Source organism: Pongo abelii, chromosome 12 (genome assembly GCF_028885655.2).
Source record: "Pongo abelii isolate AG06213 chromosome 12, NHGRI_mPonAbe1-v2.0_pri, whole genome shotgun sequence".
NCBI classification, from domain to species: domain Eukaryota; kingdom Metazoa; phylum Chordata; class Mammalia; order Primates; family Hominidae; genus Pongo; species Pongo abelii.
Window position 1 is genome coordinate 97,219,707 of NC_071997.2, and position 12,240 is coordinate 97,231,946.

General features: G+C 33.4%; 1 non-coding gene across 1 annotated transcript; it reads right to left on the minus strand.

Moving 5' to 3' along the window:
• Positions 1-6,921: 6,921 nt before the first annotated feature.
• Positions 6,922-7,025, minus strand: LOC112132251 (U6 spliceosomal RNA). The gene has a single exon (XR_002914046.2). It is a non-coding gene; the product is annotated as a U6 spliceosomal RNA (small nuclear RNA).
• Positions 7,026-12,240: the final 5,215 nt, after the last annotated feature.

Sequence of the window (12,240 nt, forward strand, 5' to 3'; positions counted from 1 at the left end):
CCCTCTCCCTGCCAAGCTCAAGCATCCCAAGTCGACTTCAGACTGCTGTGCTGGCAGTAAGAATTTCAAGCCAGTGGTTCTTAGGTTGCTGGGCTCTGTGGGAGTGGGACCTGCTGCGCGAGACCACTCACTTGGCTCCCTGGCTTCAGCCCCCTTTCCAGGGGAGTGAAGGGTTCTGTCTTGCTGGGGTTCCAGGTGCCACTGGGGTATGAAAAAAAAAAATTCCACAGCTATTGACCTAGGCTATTTCAAGTGAATACGTGGAGGTGGAGAGAGGAGCTGGCAAGAAAAATAACAACAAAAAAAGATAAAATATTTATCTGAGATTTTAAATATCAGTGATGATATTTTATCTTTTTTGTAACTTTCATATACAAACTTAGATAAGTATTTTTAAAAGAAAACTGAAATAATCACTCTGATAGTAAGCTTAGGCTTCATTTTTTAATATTAGGTATATGCCAAAATAAGTTGCATAGCCCATCCAAAAGAATGTCATTAACTTTTTAATAATAGCCATTCTGACTGGGTAAGACAATTATCTCATTGTGGTTTTTATTTGCATTTCTCTAATGGCTAGTGACGTTGAGTATTTTTTCATTCACCTGTTGGCCATTTGTATGCCTTTTTTAAAAGAAATGTCTATTCATGACCTACCACCACTTAAAATTTTTCTTGCACCCTATAAACTTGTAGAAAAATATTAATAATTTTGTATTATCATAAAAAATCATAAATTTGTGATAGACTTTCTGTTATACATTTTATCTAGGGCTATACTCAATATTCAGAACATAACTGAAGGGAATATATAATGATATAAATGTTTGAATGACTTGTACAGATGCAAGTTTCTGTAAATTAAAACAACTATTCGCTATAAAAATGAGTATTTTTTTTTTTTTTTTTTTGAGATGGAGTCTCGCTCTGTCCCTCAGGCTGGAGTGGGGCGGCGCAATCTCGATTAACTGCAAGCTCCACCTCCCGTGTTCATGCCATTCTCCTGCCTCAGCCTCCCGAGTAGCTGGGACTACAGGCGCCCGCCACCACGCCCGGCTAATTTTTTGTAATTTTAGTAGAGACGGGGTTTCACCGTGTTAGCCAGGATGGTCTCGATCTCCTGACCTTGAGATCCGCCCGTCTCGGCCTCCCAAAATGCTGAGATTACAGGCATGAGCCACCGCAACTGGCCCAAAAATGAGTATTTAATGTTTTTTAATCCATTAACAATAATGAGGAACAAATAAATTTAACTGGATTTAAAATAAATATGCATCCTTAAATCTACTAGAGTTTCTTTGAAATATCTGTGACATGCCAATAATAGTTAAGTATTTGATCTTAATCTGCATAACATTTTAAATAGTTCATAATGCTTTTCCATTTTATTAAAACCTTACTCATAGGTTCTTAAAAATGACATTTTGAAACATCCAAAACAAATGCTAGTATTCCAGTTTTACGGATGAGATAATTTTATAGATGAAATAACCAATAAACGCTTTTTTTAAAATGAAAGTTTAAAAAGTGAAAATTTTTTATTCAACATTATACCAGGTTATCTGACTTCTAATTATCACTCATCTAATCATATTACCTCATTCAAAACACAATTTTTAAAAATTGTTCCCGATTTCTGCTTAGCAAACTTTGTCTTTTGACAAAATGTCTGTGCAAAATTACATGTATCACAAATGCTTATCTTGGATTTATGAGTATAATCTAAGGCAGTCAAAGAATTACACAGCTACAACATTATACTGCTAGAGACTTGATACAATTCAACTGAGAAAAAATAATAAAATAAACTTCTATATCTATTTCCCATGTTTATTATCAGCTAGTGGCTGGACAAAAAAGCATGGGATCAAGTTATGTGGTCAGAGAGGATTAAATGATTCAATTTTCATTAGGCTACCTGTAAACTACAGTAGAAGTTAAGGAATAGAACAGTTAATGGGATTGTTATTAAACTGTGAAAATATATTGCGCAAAATATTTACTTTGTTTTGCTTGTATCTACAAGATTAGAGACCCTTCAGTCTTAGCTACATTCACTGTTTCTTCTTAGTTCTCTCTTCGCCTTTTGAAGTATTGCTTTCTGTATCTTTTATCCCCGTTCATCCTTCCGTTTTTCTCTATTATTGTTCTTCATTACATTATATGCCAAGCTCAGGTATTCAAATGTAAAGATTGGTAGGCAAATATGTTATGTTGCTTAGGGAGCTCTAATTTTCATTCTCAATCTGTGCCTTAAAACCAGAACTTTCTGAGCAATATTAGTAAGAGCATTTAATTCAATTTGATATGAGGAATGGCCTGAAGAAGATGAATTTACTCTGCTTCCAGACTGGTTCTTGTTCTCTCTCACTCCCTACTTTTTTTCAGTCTCTTTCAAACTTGTTATCTTTTAGTTTTTCTCTGGTTTCAAGCCATTTACCCTCCTGTGGCCATTTGAAGTCCTGCTTCTCTCATTTTACCGTCAATGCTTTCTATTCTTTGGTGTGTAGCTGCTCCTTGGTTCTTAAGGTAACTTTATGTCAGCGAGTTCCAGTAACCATTTTGTTTACTTTAAGCCTCCCCTGGAAACATCCCACTAGACTCATAAAAGGACTGGTTCACCCCCAACCCTCTGCAAGTAGCAAAGATAGGGGATTATTTATTCTCAGTCTGTATATAAATAACTAGCATCCCAGATAGAAATTACATTGCCCTAAAGAAATGTGAAATATGGCTGCATAGTATTCCATGGTGTATATGTGCCACATTTTCTTAATCCAGTCTATCATTGTTGGACATTTGGGTTGGTTCCAAGTCTTTGCTATTGTGAATAATGCGGCAATAAACATATGTGTGCATGTGTCTTTATAGCAGCATGATTTATAGTCCTTTGGGTATATACCCAGTAATGGGATAGCTGGGTCGAATGGAATTTCTAGTTCTAGATCCCTGAGGAATCGCCACACTGACTTCCACAAGGGTTGAACTAGTTTACAGTCCCACCAACAGTGTAAAAGTCCTTTGTAGGGACATGGATGAAATTGGAAATCATCATTCTCAGTAAACTATCGCAAGAACAAAAAACCAAACACCGCATATTCTCACTCATAGGTGGGAATTGAACAATGAGAACACATGGACACAGGAAGGGGAACATCACACTTCGGGGACTGTTGTGGGGTGGGGGGAGGGGGGAGGGATAGCATTGGGAGATATGCCTAATGCTAGATGACGAGTTGGTGGGTGCAGCGCACCAGCATGGCACATGTATACATATGTAACTTACCTGCACATTGCGCACATGTACCATAAAACCTAAAGTATAATAATAATAATAATAATAATAATGATAATAATAAAAGAAATGTGAAATAAAAGTTGGTTTAGGAAGGAAGCAATTGATGTTGGAGCTATATCATAAAATAGTATTCATAATGACATATTGGGTAATAATAATTTCACTATTTGAACAGTTGACTTAAGGAAAAGGAGTAGCTTAGTGAGGTGAAGTTCCATTCCTATGAGATTCTTCGGTAAAATTCAAGTTTGCATCCAAATGATCATTGGTATATTGCAAGCATTTTGTGTTCACTGTAATAATGACAAGTAATGATATATTTCATACTGTGATATTTAATATAAATAATCTGTGCTCTAAAAATTATTTCATTTTGTGTAGCTCACTTAATTTCCTAATATAAAAAAATCTCATTAAGAAAGCCACACTGGGAAATTAAATGCCTCATATATATTATAACACACCCTGCTTTTATCTAGAATTTATAGTAACAGACAGTGGGTAAAACAACATAGAATCATACAAGTAATCCAAAAAATATTCAATTAGAATAGATATATTAGGAAAGACATAAAAATTTTAAATAATTTAGAAATAAAAATTGATAATACTGTATGTAAAGTAGAATGTTGATTATAAGAAAGACTATAATTCTCATTCCTAAATCTTTTTTCAAAAAATAGGTGATTTTCCTGTACCTAACAAGCAATTTTCTTGACTAAATAATCAGAGGCTTTTGGATCTGAAGGTAATTTTAGAAGTAATCTATCCAAAACCTTTAGAGATGAGAAAACTTCCTTCCCAGAGACTGATTTTTGGCAGGGACATATGACTAAATAACAGCTGAAAAAATAGGACTATATACATTTTGCTTTCCTGGACAATATTAATAATATTATTATTATTTTAGTAATATATTTTTTCTTAAGTAATTTGGTTTGAAGCTTTGAGAAAAATAATTACTATGAAAAATTTAGGGTATTACAAAAAGAGGTGAAGTTCAAGCCCAGAGATCCTGTCTCCAAAGCAGTTTTACTCTTTAAAAATATGATATCTAATAAACATAATTTCGATGAGGCTTTCTTTTATTTAGAGGGGGTCAGATTAACTATGCTTGTAATAAAGTGGTGCTCTATTTTATTCTAAGTAAAATGTTTGCTTTAAGTCAGAAAAACATAGAGAAAATGAACTCACCTCTTTCCACTTAAATCTAAAGCAGTTTGAACATAACTCATTACTTAAGAAATAATGATATTAATAAATAATTTTACCTAAAATGAAAAAAAATCACAAAAGAGATCAAATGGTTAAAATTACTTTGATAATAATTTAAACTTTAAAAGAGAAGAGCACTAAATAATACAGTCCAGTTCCTACATGAAATGAACCGAAATTTTGACGTAGGGTTTTTTGTAATGTTTGAAGTTAAAAGACAGAGATCCTCATTTGAAACTCCTTGGGGAAATAACTTCCTCAACTGCAAAATGCTCATGACAGACTAGGAATCACAAGAATATAAGACAGTCTGCAAAAGCAAGAGCATAACATGGCAAGAGAATGAACGTGCAGAACAGAATATTGGTTATTGTTAAACTGTCAGATCCACTTACTAACTAACAATATAGGAGCATGAACACGTAAAAGTGTGCCAAAACTAATGGAATTTGGATATGGAAAAAATAGAACTCAGTTTACAAAATCAGTTGTTCAGAATACAAATAGGTCAATTGAATGAATTTGTAAATGAATAAAAATTTCATTCCCTAGGAAACATTCCTATGAAGCATTCCCTATGAAACATCAAATTAAAAAGGGGTTATTGAAATATCTGAACTTGGATCAAGAGGATGTGTATGTCAAACTATTATGAAGTGGATAAACATATTATATAGTACCTAAAGCAGTACTAGTTGTTCCTTTCTTTATGTGTAACAAACCAAATGAATTTAGTTACTGTTATTCCAGACAAGAAGACTGGAATACAGTGACTCCTATCAGCTTACATCTCCTATTTAAAGGTAAAAGAGTTGTTGCTCTCTATCATCTACTTGATCTTTCATTTCTCTAGAGAAAGTTCACTGATTTCTAGAGGAATTATAAATAGAAGTAAGACAGAGTAAGATTCCGTCTCAAAAAAAAAAAAAAAAGAAGTAATCCATTTAGCTAAGACAAAAAAGACAATAGAATGTATTGAAATTTTATTATAAAAAGAAACCAAATTTATATCCAAATAGAAAAAAAAAGTTTCCTCATCATTCATGTATTATCCAGAAAATCTTAAAATTTTTAATAAAATTACCAGCCTCTCACCTGGGAATAGGTGTGTAAATATTTTATATGTTGTCTTTAACTTAATGAGTTATCATGGAACAGGAAGTTTTTAAGCCTGAATTACTCAGCACTATTCTACTTTTACAATTCATTCAAATCTAATTTACTACTATTAAATTAGTATTATTTATTATTATACTTTCTCAATGGGACCAAGCGCAATGTTAAACATACGTTATAGTTTTATTTATGTTTCATAATGTATGGTTTAATGGACACTAATAACCATTTGTGGATTTCTTGCATAATAATAACAGACAGAACTCTAATAGTCATAGAAAACTTTCACTGAGTATTACCTATGTATCGGTGACCATAATTTGTCATGTTCATGTGATATATTTAGTGATCTTCACAAGCTTATAATGAGGGACATACTACCGGCATTATTCTTCTCAATAAAGATGAAGAAACAAATGCTTAGAGAGATTAAATAAGTTGCCCCAAGTCACTAACCCAGATATTAAGCAGCATTGTTGATACTGGTAGCAGACACATCTGCCTCCAAAACCTGTACTTCTAACCAGTTAACATCTTTGTTTCTAATGTGTATGTCTTCTGTGGGTACCCACATAGAATGGGTACACTGTTGAACATGACACATCTGTAGCCATGCTTCCCTCATTAGTCCATATCACAAAAGAAGAGATGGTTTTCCCCGTGTCTATTTCTCATCCCTCCGATTGTGCTCTGCCTTCTCTCTGTGTGTCAACTACTCCCAAATATTTAGTGCATTCCTAGTTTTCTCCTCAGTACATCACAACTCTGTATTCAGGGTTGTGCCTATCTGGTAACCTTAACATCCATGCCATTGTTTCCCTTTTAATATGTGAGTTATCCTTAACAACTCATTCATGCTTACCACTCATATAAGTAAAATATGTCAATTCTAATTTTAAAGTAAAACGTACCCACTTGTCTCTATCTTCATGTCTTCCTTCACTTTAGTCCAATTCGTAGGCTTCTAAACCAGCCATCTAAAATTGCTTTGCCTTCATTTTTTCTCCACACAGCAGCCAGGTTGATTTTTTTTTTTTTTAATATACAAAGTTAAGCAGTTAACAGACTGGGGCCATACTCCACGATGGCAGGTTGAAGAAATTCACCATTCTGTGGGAACTAGGGTTTGTATGGCTGCCTGAAAATATATGAAGATTGACTGCCTTGGAGCAATCCCCCTTCCCACTCCAAATCCTGGTTTCTGCACCATGCCTCCACTAGGAGGGCCTCTCATTCCACCACTCAGCCCACCTCAAGGGCCTCCAGGACCCTGAAGACGATTATCTCATGGGAAAAATATGGAAAGCTTCATGAATTTGCGTGTCATCCTTGCACAGGGGCCATGCTAATCTCTATATTATTCCAATTTTAGTATATATGCTGCTGAAGCAAGCACCAAACTAATTTTTTACATGAGTAATACCTACATATAAACTACAACATACATGCACATAAACGCTAAAACAGTACAAACATAGAGTGAAAAGTTAAAATTCTTCCCACAACTGTTGATTGTATTAGATTGGTGCAAAAGTCATTGTGGTTTCCACCAAGTTACTTTCAAAAACCACAATTACTTTTGCACCAACCTAATAGCTGACACATATATGAAAATTGTTGTGTTTTGATCCTGGATCCTTATAGAATTCTTGTAGCTTTGCTTTACCACAACTGAGTACATCGACTCTTGGAATAAAAATTATATTTTCTGTAAAATATATGTTTAGATTATTTATTAACTATATATAACTTTTCCTTTCAATTTATTGTATTGGCTAGATCCTGAAGATGATGCTGGGTAGACACTGTGAAAGAGGGCATCCTTCTGTTTTTCCCAATTTAATGAGAATACTTCTGAAAGTTCATATATGTGTATTGAAGTTTTTAGAGGATTCCATTCATTAAACAGAGGAGTTGCTTTCTTCTCTCACCGTGGTAAATGTTGGGTGAATGAATAAAGAAAATGTACTGTATACACACAATGGAAAACCCTTCATCCATAAAAAAGAAGGAAATCCTGTTCCTGATGACAACATAAATAAACGTGGAAGACCTACGTTGAGAGAAATGTCAGGAACAGAAAGACAAATACCACATAATATCACTTATATATGGAATCCAAAAAAGTTGAACCCACAGAAGCAAAATGGTGGTTTTCAGAAGCTAGGGGATTGGTCTAGCAAGATGTTAGTCAAAGGATACAAAATCTCAGATGGAAGAGATAAGTTCAAGCATTCTACTGTATAGCATGATGACTATAGTTAAGAACAATCTACTATATACTTGCAAATTATTGAGTACATTTTAAATTTCTCACTACCAAAAAAAAAAAGTATGTGAGGTAATGTATGTATAAAGTAGTTTGATTTAGCCATTCCACAATGATTTGACAGATACAGCAAAATATCATGTGGTACACCATAAATACATACAATTTTTATGTCATTATAAAAAAGGAGTTGATCAATAGTAACAATTGTTGAAAATATTTTAACTGGATCTGAGATATTATGAATTTTTATAGAAGTGCATTAAGGAAGTGCCTTAGGAAAGAAAATTTTTTTATTCCAGGTGTGGTTGACAGAGTTGAATTACAGTAACATTTTGTTTTAAATAACCTTTTCAAAAAATACATAGCTAGGTGCGATGGCACACAGCTGTTGTCTCAGCTGCTTGGGAGGCTGAGGCAAGAGGATTGCTAGATCCAGGAGTTTGAGTCTAGTCTAGGCAACATAGTGAGAACTCATCTCTTAAAAAATAATTATTTTTTTAAACCTAAGAGATTAGCTCTAGTTGGTCAAAAAGTATAATTATTTTAAGATTACTGCACTTATTTGATATATTTTAAAATGTGAGTATTTGTATTCATGTTCACATTGAACATCATAAATGAAATTTTCATCATATATAAGATTATTTTATAGTTTTTGTTTTCCTTTGCTAATTCTGTTTTGCAGAAAGTTAAATGTTAGCTTCTAAGCATTCTTATTTCCCGTATTTGTGTCTAGATTAAGAAAAGCAAATGTTTGTTTTTTAAGACTTTAAAGTTGGTTAGAAACAGTGTTTATGTTATAAATTAACCTTTCTCATTCTTTACTTTGGTCATCAGTATCTGGCTTATAAAAATAAATATTTTCAATATTTTCATAACTTTTTAAAGTTAAAAGCAAGAATTTAATGTTCTATACTCCTCTCTCAGTATCTTTAGCTTTAAAAAATACATATTAGGTTTGAAATTGTCTTTTGAGAATATCTTTGATATTTTTTTCTTAGATTTGATACGTAGTGCTCTTATTTTTCATCTATAGATGAGTGTACACAGATAAGCATAGAAATTACCAAACTTTAAACATACATACAAATGTGTATGGGAATAAATATGGGTTGTTTGGCCAAGTTTAAAAATTTTATTTATTCTTCATATTAAGCCAATATACGTGTATGATATCATTCATAGATTGATGGATATTTTCTTTGTGGCCTAATGTCATCAATGCCTTCCAATTCTATAGGTCTCGTTGTAAAGTTTATGCTTCTTTGGATTCAGAGTTCTCCATGTATTTATTAAAATATATATATAGTTGTGTTATTCAAATTCTTTATTTTCTTCTTGGTCCCTCCTGTGTTCTGACAAGACCCTGTTATTTGTCTCATCAAAATATTTATCTCTGTTTGTATTAATTGCCCATGTATCTGTCATTTTCTTCTCTATTTTGTAAATACTCCTTGAAGGAAGTCGACATTTTGTCCCCAGTTTAGTACATGGCTCACAATAATTAGTATGTCAAGTATAGTACATGGCTTACAGTCATTCTCAATATTATTTGTTGAGTAAATGAACATTCAGTAATTGGCTGATGTTCACCATTATCTTAAGGGTTTCAATAATCTAGAACTTAGTGTGAACAAACTTAGTATGAACAAGAACATTTTCTCATCCCACCTTGATGTCAATGGATTAATTCCTCATAAACTATTATAAAAATTGTACGTGATTATTTTCTTTTTGTTTTGCTGCAAAGCTAGTGTAGTTAGCTTTGGGGGGTTAATATTATTGATTACTTATTAGCTAATCCTGATGACTGAAACATAATTGCAGTTAACTCAGAATATCTAAAATATATCAGGAAATTAAGCAGATATTTAAGTTTTATAAATGATTTACTCCACTATCTGATAGAACAATTCATCTCAAACATCCTTTCTCAGGAAATCTTATACGTTTCCCTGATTTGATCCTTCATGACTTCTTTTAGTTCGTGTGGAATTGTACACATTTTCTCAGCTCTTTGATGGAATGAGTCAGATTCTACTAAGACTGATATGCCCAATTTCCCTTTGTGTCACTTATTGTTAGTCTCTTCTACCTCAGTGATATACAAAGAAACCCTGGGGGCCTTTTACCTCAATAGTAAAACGTTTCCACTGGCACACGTTTTTCACTAGAACGGCCCACCAGTGAGCTTTAGAGCACATATAAAAGTTGTTTTCCCTGTAGCAGCCTGGCTGACTTTCCCTTTCATCGAGAACCCCAGGGATTTGATGTGAATCATTCCCATTGAGGTTAATTGGACAACACATTGAGAAAACTGGCCATAAACTCAAACATCATCCGCTCTGATGCTAAAGACCAAATAGCACAATTGTAGTTTATTTTAATTGGCACCCTCCTGTGAAGGGAGAAAGAAGTCAATTATCAGATTATTCTAATTATCAGAAGCATGCAAGCATACCCCTGTGTTGAAAGTTTTTTTTTCCTTCTTCATTCAACAACCTATGTTGTTCCCTTACATTTTATTTGACAGAAAATATTTAGATTAATAAATACAGCCCCTATTAACTATTATCATATGTACTGAAATGGAAATAAAATATCTTTTAATCAAAATCTGGCTTGGATATTTTATTTATCAATGTAAAACTTAGCTCACTCATCCATTTCATATCTTGTGGACTTTTACTATATGTCAGACATATATTTACTTGAGAAACTGTTTTTCAGATATACATATTTGATGCATATTTTTCTGGAGACATTTTTCCTGGTTTATGTTTATTTATTAATTAGAAATACATAAGGAAGCCTAGCTCCTCTGTGAATGGACTTTATCTTCTGCAGCACCTGGGTGCAACAAACTCAGTCACCTGGAGACAAGAGCGAAAACTTTGTTTTGTAGGAAATGTTACTGAAATTGTTTTAAAAATACAATTTACTAAATAATAAAAGGATTGAGATTTAGAAGGTGAGGTCAAAAATAATAACAATCTCTTTTTTATAAGAAAAATTTTATTTTAACTTTTTAATGTATTATCATTGACTTAATCACATAGCTTTAGCTTTGCTTCTAAGATGCTAAATTATCTTCATCATCAAACATTCTTTAGCTCAGGACACTGGACTGGTCCTCAGCTGAGATGCTGAAAAATGATCACTATATTCAGGATGTGTTAACAGACCTTTAAGTCAGAATATGTGTGCAATACATATAGGTTAGTATCACCAGATCATAAACGGCCTGACAACATGGACCATATACTGTATTATTTATCTTTTACAATTTCACATTAAGTTGAGCATTCTAAGGAACTCATTCAATGCTTACTAGAGAACTGAGTTGAGAGTAAGTTTGTCTTAAGAATCTACTATATTCTCATGATCTGAAATCATTATTTCCTTTAACATGGCTTATTTTTATAGAAAATCTGGAGGTGTTTATTTTGGAAAGTGAATTTACAGAGCAGTCTTTACTATCATCACTTATTAAGCCATGCCAATAAAGGAATCAGTCAAAGGAAACATAGAATATTTTATGGGAAATAATGCTCCATTTTTTGCATCATAAAACAATGGTTTTATTCCTGACTCAGTTGCTAGTTATATGATTTTTCTCACTTTCTTGTTATATAAAATGAGAACAAAATCTAGCCACTTCAAAGGTGGTTGTGGTAATTAAATGAGCTATTATAGTACCTCGGTGTCAACACACGAAATCTGTGTATTGGTGTCAATCTCATGAAAGTTAAGCATGTTATATATTAAAAGGCCATCATTTCTGTAGCTTCACAGTGGACATTATATATAAAAAATCAACAAGCTTGTCTCTATGTGGAAATAATAAGGTAATATATTTAGTTGGATTTGTGTTCTTTCCTGATGTCCCTCCCCCACCAACACTGTTCCAGAATAATCACAAAACTCCTCATAAGATTATCAATTTAGGATTTAATTTGGTTATTATGATGGTGATAACAAAATAAATCCAGATGATTTAAAGTGAGGATGGAACACTTCAACTATAAAGTCCTTTCAAGTGCGCAAAATTTGCTGTCAACAAGATTAATCATTCACTCCGCTCAGCTGGCACCATCTGAGCAGTATCCCTGGAGAGAGTAGCTTGATTCACTGTGGCTATATTTTGTGAATTATGAGTAAGTCATTTCCACGGCAAGCCCCAAGTGTGACCAAACCAATATAAGAGTCACATCTTTGGCAGGGCACAGTGGCAGTAATCCCAGCACTTTGGGAAGCCGAGGTGGGTGGATCACCTGAGGTCGGGAGTTTGAGACCAGCCTGACTAACATGGAGAAACCCTGTCTCTACTAAAAATAAA